This window comes from Ovis aries, chromosome 2 (genome assembly GCF_016772045.2).
Source record: "Ovis aries strain OAR_USU_Benz2616 breed Rambouillet chromosome 2, ARS-UI_Ramb_v3.0, whole genome shotgun sequence".
Taxonomy (NCBI): domain Eukaryota; kingdom Metazoa; phylum Chordata; class Mammalia; order Artiodactyla; family Bovidae; genus Ovis; species Ovis aries.
This window is the reverse complement of record NC_056055.1, coordinates 239,248,236-239,256,942: the sequence shown is the minus strand read 5'-3', so window position 1 is coordinate 239,256,942 and position 8,707 is coordinate 239,248,236. Positions and strand designations below refer to the sequence as shown.

General features: G+C 52.2%; 1 pseudogene; it reads left to right on the top strand.

The window, feature by feature from the left end:
• Nucleotides 1-2,521: 2,521 nt before the first annotated feature.
• On the top strand, nucleotides 2,522-8,429 carry LOC121818841 (mitochondrial carrier homolog 1-like; annotated as a pseudogene).
• The last annotated feature ends 278 nt before the right edge of the window (nucleotides 8,430-8,707 follow it).

Genomic DNA, 8,707 nt, shown 5'->3' with positions numbered 1-8,707 from the left:
CCTCACTATGAGTCAGAAACCCAAGGTGATAATTTTCCTGTCTTCCTGGTGGTCTTTGGCTGGAGGTTGCTGACAAAGTCTTCACCCAAAGGTTACCATCTCCAGTGAGGACTGCAGTCGCCCCACCCCCCTTCTGCCTCCCGCTTCCCTTGCTCCATTTTCTGCATGGCACCCATTGCCTTCACCCACACTGGATCAATTGCTTATTCACTCTGTATTGTTTATGGTCTGTCTCACCCATCCCCAACCCCATTTGAATGTGAGCTCTACTAGGGGTATGGATGGTGGTTGGGATTGTTTCTGGATGTATTCGAAGTGGCTGGGACAGGGATTAGCTCATCTAGTGAAAGTGAAGTCGCTCAGTGGTGTCCGAGTCTTTGCGACCCCATGGACTGTAGCCTATCAGGCTCTTCCATCCATGGGATTTTCCAGGCAAGAGTGCTGGAGTGGATTGCCATTTCCTTCTCCAGGGGATCTTCCCGACCCAGGAATGAACCCAGGTCTCCCACATTGCAGGCAGACGCTTTACCGTCTGAGCCACCAGGGAAGCCTAAACAAGCAGTAAATATTTGTTGAATGAAAGAACCATTGCTAGGAGAGGCACTCCTAACCAACTTGGTCATCAGGAAGGCTTCCCTAGAAATGGAGTGTGAAGGCTGGGATCTGATGGGGGAATAGAGGTGATCCTGCATGAAAATGGTGAGGAGCTTTCCCAGCAGGTGCAAAAGGCCTGGGGTAGCAACTGGGTATTTCAGGATTAATGGAGTACAAGCGCTTCCAAGTGGCTGAAGGGGGAGTTCTGGAAAGGGAGGGCAAGAGATGAGATTGCAGAGTTGTCAGGGACCAGACGAGCTGAGTCATTGGGAGCTCAGACTTCACCCCAAGTGCCATGGGGATAGTTACTCCACAGCAGGTGGAATCTTCCTGAACCAGGGATCAAACCCATGTCCTCTGAATTGGCAGGCGGATGGATTCTTAATCCGGACCACCAGAGAAGTCCAGAAGGCAGCATTTAAAGGGCAGATGGCAGGACGGTGCTGAGGAAGAGGTGAGGCTGGAGGCAGTGGCAGAGACTGAAGACCAGTGGCAAGACTGAAGGCGCCTGGGTCGAGGTGGCAGCTGCAGAGAGGAGGCGGAGTCCTGGGAGAAAGAAGACCCCTGGCCTGGGCACCTGGCCTTTCAGAGGTGCCATTCACTGCGGAGGGGAGCGTGGAGGAACGGGTTTCGGGAAGGTGCTGAGTGTGAAGACCTTCAGGGGAACATCAGGGGAGACATCAGGTGGGCTGTACGTATACCTGGAGCTTAAGGTCGGACTGGAGATTCAGGCTCAAAAGATGGCCGCAGCGGGAATGAAGCCTTGGCGGAGTTTTCTGAAGACTTCTGCCTGAGGAGCTGCAGCCTCAGGGGCTCAGAGCAGGCAGGGTGTCAGGAAAGGTGGAAGGAGACCCACCACCCCTTTTCCACTCTCTCTGGGGTCTCTAGGTCTCACTTTGCTCCCTGGACCCCCCTGGCCCACATGCCTGGAATCACTTGCTAGGATAGAAGAATCCTCTCCTAATAATTCACCGCCCCTGGCTTGTTTAGAAGAAAGTGGAAGAGGCTCTGTGTTGCACACAGCACACACGCTCTGGAACCAAAGCCCCACCTGGGGGTGGAGATGGCAGCCCGGTCCTCCCTGGGACTCAAGCCCTCATTATTCTGGGAAAGTTCAGAAGTGGAGCCACATCAGGGGTCAACCAGAGGCAGTCTGGGCACAATGGCACCATCAGCAGCTCCCAGACAGCAGGGCTGGGAGGCAAGTCTGGCACAGGCTGGTACACTCCCTTCCCACTCCAACGGCCCCAGCCCCCTGCCCCTGAGACTCTGACTAGAGCTGGAGGCAACCCTGTTCATATGGGGAGGCTTAACCCAGGCTCTCTGGGCTCCACCCCGCTTCCTTCTGCCTCCCCCTGCCGTCTGCCAACCAGCGAGACAGGGCTTTCCTCCTGCCTCCTTGGAGCACCAGCATCTGCAGCCCCCTGAGTGTCCCTCCGTGCCTACCAAGCCATGTCCCACACCTCCTCTGGGAACTTAAAATACAGTTCACAGCACATCACTCTTCATTCCAATGTCCCTCAAGCAGGGACTTGTCCCCAAAGCTTTTGGATCAGAGGCCAAGCTCCGGGGCCTCCCATGCTGCCACTTGACACTTTTTTTTATTGTCAGTTCCTCAGTGCGCATCCTCCTTCGTGCCCTCCCACTTCGTTTCCCACTCACCCTTGGCTCGCATCACTTCCTCTGAATGACCTTCCTTGGTCCCAAGGTTGCTGCAGGAAGGTCAGCTTGAATAAGCCTCACTCTCTGGGTTTTTTCCACCAGGGTTTCTGGAAGGCAGAGTCTGGGTCTGTGGTGTTGACCATGGTTTCCCAGTAAACCCACAGTGGGCCAGCCAATAGGGATGGCATTGAACTGAAATGTATCATGAAGCACTTCCACTTTCTCTCCTCCTAAGATCCTTGGGTCCTGCCCCCACTAGATCGGGTCAGCAGGGGGTGTTACCCTCCATCCCAGCAACAAGCAGCAGCTGAGTCCAGAGACTGCCCCCGCCCACCCCACCCCTCGCTCCAATGCTGCCCAGAGGGTCTCAGCCCTGAACCCTGTGACCTGGCAGGGTGTTGGGAGGAGACATCAGCAACTGAAGTCGAGTTTCATCAAAGTTCCTGGTCCCTTAGGGGAAGTAAGGGTAACGAGATAGAGTTTCTGTGGGAAAGCTCCAGAGGGCCCCTGAGAAAGGGAACTTGCCCGGGGTGTCCTGCATGGAGCAGCGAGCAGCAGAGGGGCTGCTGGATCCTGGGACCCTGATTCTGTCCCTTCCTAGCAGCAGACCTTGGGCGCACTGTTTACCTTTCCCCTGCAAAATAGGAAGCACCAGATAACCCCGTCTTGGGTATGGTGAGCTGAGTGAAGCCATGCACCAAGAGCCTTTTGCATGGCGCCTGGTGCGTGGGAAGCCAAGTTCTTCCCAGGCCTTCCCATCATCTTCCTGCTTGTGAAAATTCAAATGTGTGCCACGTCCTGGCTAAAGATGGCTGGGCCAGACCCAGCAGAGGAGACAGAGGACATCAGGGCAGACATGCTGACTAGGGGCTGTGGGACAGGGCCCTGGGGCTGAGGAAGACCAGAAAGTCCTAACAGGAGGAAGCGGGGAGACCTGTGGCCTCCTTCAACACCTTGTCATTGCAGCTGGGGAAACTGAGGCTGAGAGGTGGCAGGAGTTGCTGTCGGAGTGTTGCCTGGAGCCAAGGTTGGTACTGCAGTTCTCCTGAACCTGCCACACTGAATGTAGGCTTTGAGGGCACATGCTTTAGACACAGACAGTTGTGTAGCTCAAGATCACAAGGAAGGACTTTCCTGGTGGTCCAGTGGCTAAGGATCCATCTGCTAATGCAGGAGACATGGGTTTGATCCCTGGTCCATGAAGAGTCCACATGCCGCAGAGCAACTAAGCCCGTTCGTCCACGACTGCTGAAGCCCATGTACCCCAGAGCCTGTGCTCACCAAGAGAAGCCACCACAATGAGAAGCCTGCACACGACAGCCGGCTCACTGGCACTAGAGAAAGCCCACACACAGCAGCAAAGACCCGGCAAGACCCCAAATAAAGCAAAGGTCACAAGAAAGGTTGTGACAAGCCAGGGACGCAGGGCTGCCAACTCCCTGGGACCCTTCTCTCTACCCCAAGGAGGTCAGGGAGTGAGGGTAGATCCCATGTTCCAGCATCTTCCCATCATCTACTCAACAAACACCAGGTTCTGTGAAAATAGGAGAAAGAGACACAGCCAGCTCTCAGGGAGTACGCAGCCAACTAGGGAAGAGATGCTAAGAAATCACAAGAAAATATTAGAGTATGACTGTAAACAGGGCTGTGGAGAAGGGGTTCATGGAACTGTGCAGGGGTGTAGCTAAGGAGGATGCTCCATCTGTGGGATCAGGAAGGTCTTTTGAGGATGTGATGCTTAAGCTGAAACTCAGGATGAAAAAGGTCATTGTGAGATAATAATTATATATCAATACTGATATCCACCCCTGGCTCCTGGCACAGAGTTCCTATAAGCTTGTAATTTCCTGACTGAAGTGAACACTAGGAGCATCTTTCATTTTATTGTAGTCATTTGTGGGGCTGGGGGGCTGGGATCCTGGCTGGGGGCTGGTCACCAGGAAGACCAACCATGATTATAAGCTTGGAATTTTCACACACACACACACACACACACACACACACACACACACACACCCCATGCCAACTTCTCCAGGGGAGAGGGCTTGAAATGGAGGTTAGTTATTGATTATGTCCACATAAAGATCCCCAGAGCATGGGTTTTGGGGAGCTTCTAGACGAGCCAACGCATCCCTGTTGTGGGAGGATGGCACATCCCAGTGCCACAGGGCAGAGGCTCCTGTGCTCGAGACCTTTCCAGACCTCACACTGTGTGTCTCTTCATCCGGCTGTTCATCTGTATCCTTTGTTGTGACCTTTAATAAACTACTAAAGGTAAGTAAGTGCTTCCTTGAGTTCTGTGAGCCACTCTAACAAATGGGTCGAACCCTAGGAGGAGGTCATTGGAAGTGTTGATGTATAGATGGCTGGTCAGACTAGCCTCTGAAGTGTGTGGAGAGGGGCAGTCTTATGAGGCTGAGCCCTTAACCTGTAGAATCTGATTATATCTCTGGGGTGATAGTGTCAGAATGCAGTTGAATTCTAGGGCACAATTCTAGTTGGTATCACAGAGAATTACTTGGCATGAGGGAAATTCCCTGGGAAGATAGGGCTTTTCCCAACACGGTCAGCCAGGCAAGAGGGTGGAGTGTATTCCAGGCAGAGGGAATGGCATATGCAAAGTCCTGTGGTGGGAGGAAGTACTCCAAGTTTGTCTTTTCAAGGTAGTGGGTTGAAGGCATCTTCTTCCTCTTTTCTTCTTGAAAATCATCCTGGCCCCCGACATACACACACACACACACACACACACACACACACACACACACACACACACACACACACACACACTCACACATACTGAGGAAAACAAGAAATAAGAACTCCATCTTCTAAGAAGATATTTCTGACCTCAAACTAAAATATTGCAGAAAACAACCAAATACTCTAGATTCCAATATGGTTAAATAATGGTTATTAAACATTTTTTTTTCTCTAGCTCTAGAACTTGGCCTCCTCAACCCTTCTCTTTCTCACTGCATTAACTAACAAAATTCCAGTGCCTGGCCCTAAGAATGAAAATCTCAACTTCTATAAAAACAAGCCTCAGAAAAATGGGGAGGACCTGTCTTTTCTCCCCTGAAGCTGTAGAAACAGAAATACTTACTATACTCCATCATAAAAATGAATTTAAGGATCAGACATGATAGAGGTGAAAGCAAGAAATTTTATGAGCATGTCCAACTTGTTTTCCTGTCCAATGTCTTAGAAAGATTGAAGGTAGGAGGAGAAGGGGAGGACAGAGGATGAGATGGTTGGATGGCATCACTGACTCGATGGACATGAGTTTGAGCAAGCTCCGGGAGCTGGTGATGGACAAGGAAGCCTGGCGTGCTGCAGTTCATGGGGTCGCAAAAAGTCGGACACAACTGAGTGACTGAACTGAACTGTAAAGACTGTGGGGCTATGCGTGAGAAATGTGTTAGCTCTGTTAATGCACGTCAGTCCTGGGAAGGGTTCCAGACAGCCAGGCTTCAGATTGTTCAACATTCTGTGCAAGTAGCTTTTAAATTTCAGACTTAAGACTGGGATGGCAACTGGCGACTTTAACTGATTATTTGAGCCAGGATAATCACTGAAAGGGAGCGGGATGGTATGGTCCTTGCCCCACCAGCACCTCTGCCTGCCTTTTGTCTGTGGAAAACTTAGTCAAAGAATAAGTTTAAGCTCCAGGTGGTGCCACGGGGATGGCAAGAGCCAGAGCTGAAGCCCGAGCTCGCTGTGGGATGGTGGCGGGAGTCAAGGCCTGAGCTCAGGGATCTGCTGCCTGCACCTCCATGCCACCCTCAGCCTGTAGCACAGCCCTCCACCTGAAGGGTGGACAGCGCATCTGGAGACTTGGGCTCTGGGGACAATGCCCTGACCACTGGGGCTCTTTTCGTGGCGCTGGGTGCAGGAGTGATGGTGCTCAGTCACCACTGAGTGTGACTGCTACTCATCCAGGTGGGTCATGAGGCAAGGCCCTCCACCACTGGGACCAACGTGCTCGGGAGGAAGGTCCTCTACCTTGCATGTCAAGCACATCATGCAAGTGGACGGAAAGACAGGGCTGCTTCTAGCCTGAGCCCCCAGGCTGACGTCCAACGCCCTCTCCATGGTGACCCAGGGCAGCAGGAAGAAGGTACCAGAGGAGATCCAGCAGGTTTCCAACAAGGATGACATGAAGACATCTCTGAAGAAGGTGCTGAAGGAGACCTCCTACATGATGGTGATGCCGTGGGTGGTCGCGCATCCTGGCCTTCCCCCTGCAAGTCATCTCAGCGTGCTGCGTGGTCCAGTTTGCGGGATGGGAGGCCAAGTCCAGTGGCGTGTTGACCTCCATTGGGAAGATTTTCAAAGAAGAGGGCCTGCTGGGATTCTTTATGGGCTTAAGCCCCCACCACCTGGGAGATTTTCTTGTGGGGCTGTAACCTGCTGGCCCACTTCATCAGTGCCTACCTGGTGGATGGCAGCATGCGTGATGCCCCGGTGGGGCTGGGGCACGACCAGAATCTAGGTTCCCAGTTCAGCCAGGCACTGGCCATCCGGGCTGACACCAAATTCGTGATGGGGATTGCGATGAGCCTGCTGACCTCCTCCTTCCCGCTGGCTGGTGATTTCTTGGCCATGAAGGACTGTGGGCTGGGCTCCCTCCTTAGTCCCCAGTGTTCAAATCTTGGATCCACCCCTGGAAGTACCTGAGTGTGCAGGGCCAGCTCTTCCGGGGTGCCAGCCTGCTTTTCCGCCGGGTGTCGTCAGGAGCGTGGTTTGCCCTGGAGTAAGCAGAATCACCTGAAAAAACAAAACCACGCTGTCTCAGCCTGGCCACCGCAGGTGAGGCCTGATCATCTTGGGGCACCTGTCAGACGACCACCCCAGCATCATCTACAGGTGCTCTAGCACGGCGAGGCATCAGTTTCCATATTTCCCATGCGTCTGTCCAGAAGCAGGGACTGGATGGGGGTGAGGCTGCGTCCAGTGGACTGGGCACTCTTAGACCCGGGGAAGGTGGGGTAGAGCTGGGGAACAGGGGCCGAATCCCCTCACTCTGCAGATTTCCCGAGTCTCCCTCGTGCATGGGGCCAGAGACAGGCTTGTGGAGGCCCACGTTGCACGGGCAGAGGCTCATGAGTTCGAGTCCCACCCCCAACTCACACCCTTCGAGTCACCCCCTGCTCACATTGCGCAGCTCAGCTGGGAGCTTCATGCTCTTTCTTTGTAAATAGGATGTGATCCCCTTTTACCAGGCTGCCGCCACGTCCAGGCTAGGAGTCTATCTTTGTTTTTCTCAACACTACTTGTCTAAGAAGACAGCACATTCTACATGGGAAATCGTATGACTGCTCAGAATGTATTCCCCCTCCTCGCCCACACCCAACCCTGGTCAAGTCAAAGGCTCCTCAGTTTAATGCTGATGCCTCATGTGCAGGATATGGTTATCTGTGCAATCGTGAACGCTCAGATATTAGGCAGATCTATGTCTCTAGTCGTATCTAGTTTAAAGTACCTAATAAGATCTGACCCTTTCTCCAACAAATAAATGCATTGGTGGTGAGTTGGGGGAAAAAAAGCAAAAATTCAACCAGAGAAATGAGAACATGTGAAAAACAAAGGAGACCAAATAGTAATAATGTAGTCATTAAGCATAGCCAAGAGTCTTTAGTTCCTTCTCAGTGGCTATACGTAATCTTCTGAGTCATATCCTGTGTGCGGTCTTATAGATACTGAAACCCCAGGTGGAGAAGTTAACTGCATGATGGTCAGAATGTGCCCACTCTGCCCACCACATGAGCTGCCACAGTTCCGAGAATGGCCTCAGAGAAAGGGAAACAAACCAGCCCTGGAACTGAAGATTAACTGTCCCTAAAACAATCAAGATGACACTGGCCAGACCACTGATGACCAACATGAAGATGACTGTCAGAGCTGACTGTGCTGTTTCTGCATGCAGCCCCTTCCTTCTGTCTATAAAGTACTCTTGCCTGCAAAATCCCATGGATGGAGGAGCCCGGTAGGCTACAGTCCATGGGGTTGCAAAAAGTCGGACACGACTGAATGACTTCACTTATACTTCTGTCTATAAACCTCTTGCCACTGGCTGCCAGTCGTGAGGAGTCAGCCTTTGAACAGACTTCTGCCCCTCACCCCCGCCCCCAGTTGCCAGCATCTGAAATAAAGCAAACTTTCCTTTCCGCCAACTCGGCTTGTTTATTGGCTTTCGAGCAGCAAGCAGCCAGATCCTGCACGCTTTCAGTAACATGATAATTGTCATGTTATAACTGTATGACTGTTGGCATAACTGACACCATCTTGGGCCCATTTGGCTTCTCCTGTCCTTCCTTCCACTGACCCAAGCCAGGAATGTACGGTGTGGCAAATCACTTCTCTGTCATCAAGGGCTTTGCAGTAATAGATGTTGTTTAATAATTGTTAGGTTCATGTGGTTCTTCGCTCTGTTAGTCTCCAAACAGTGATG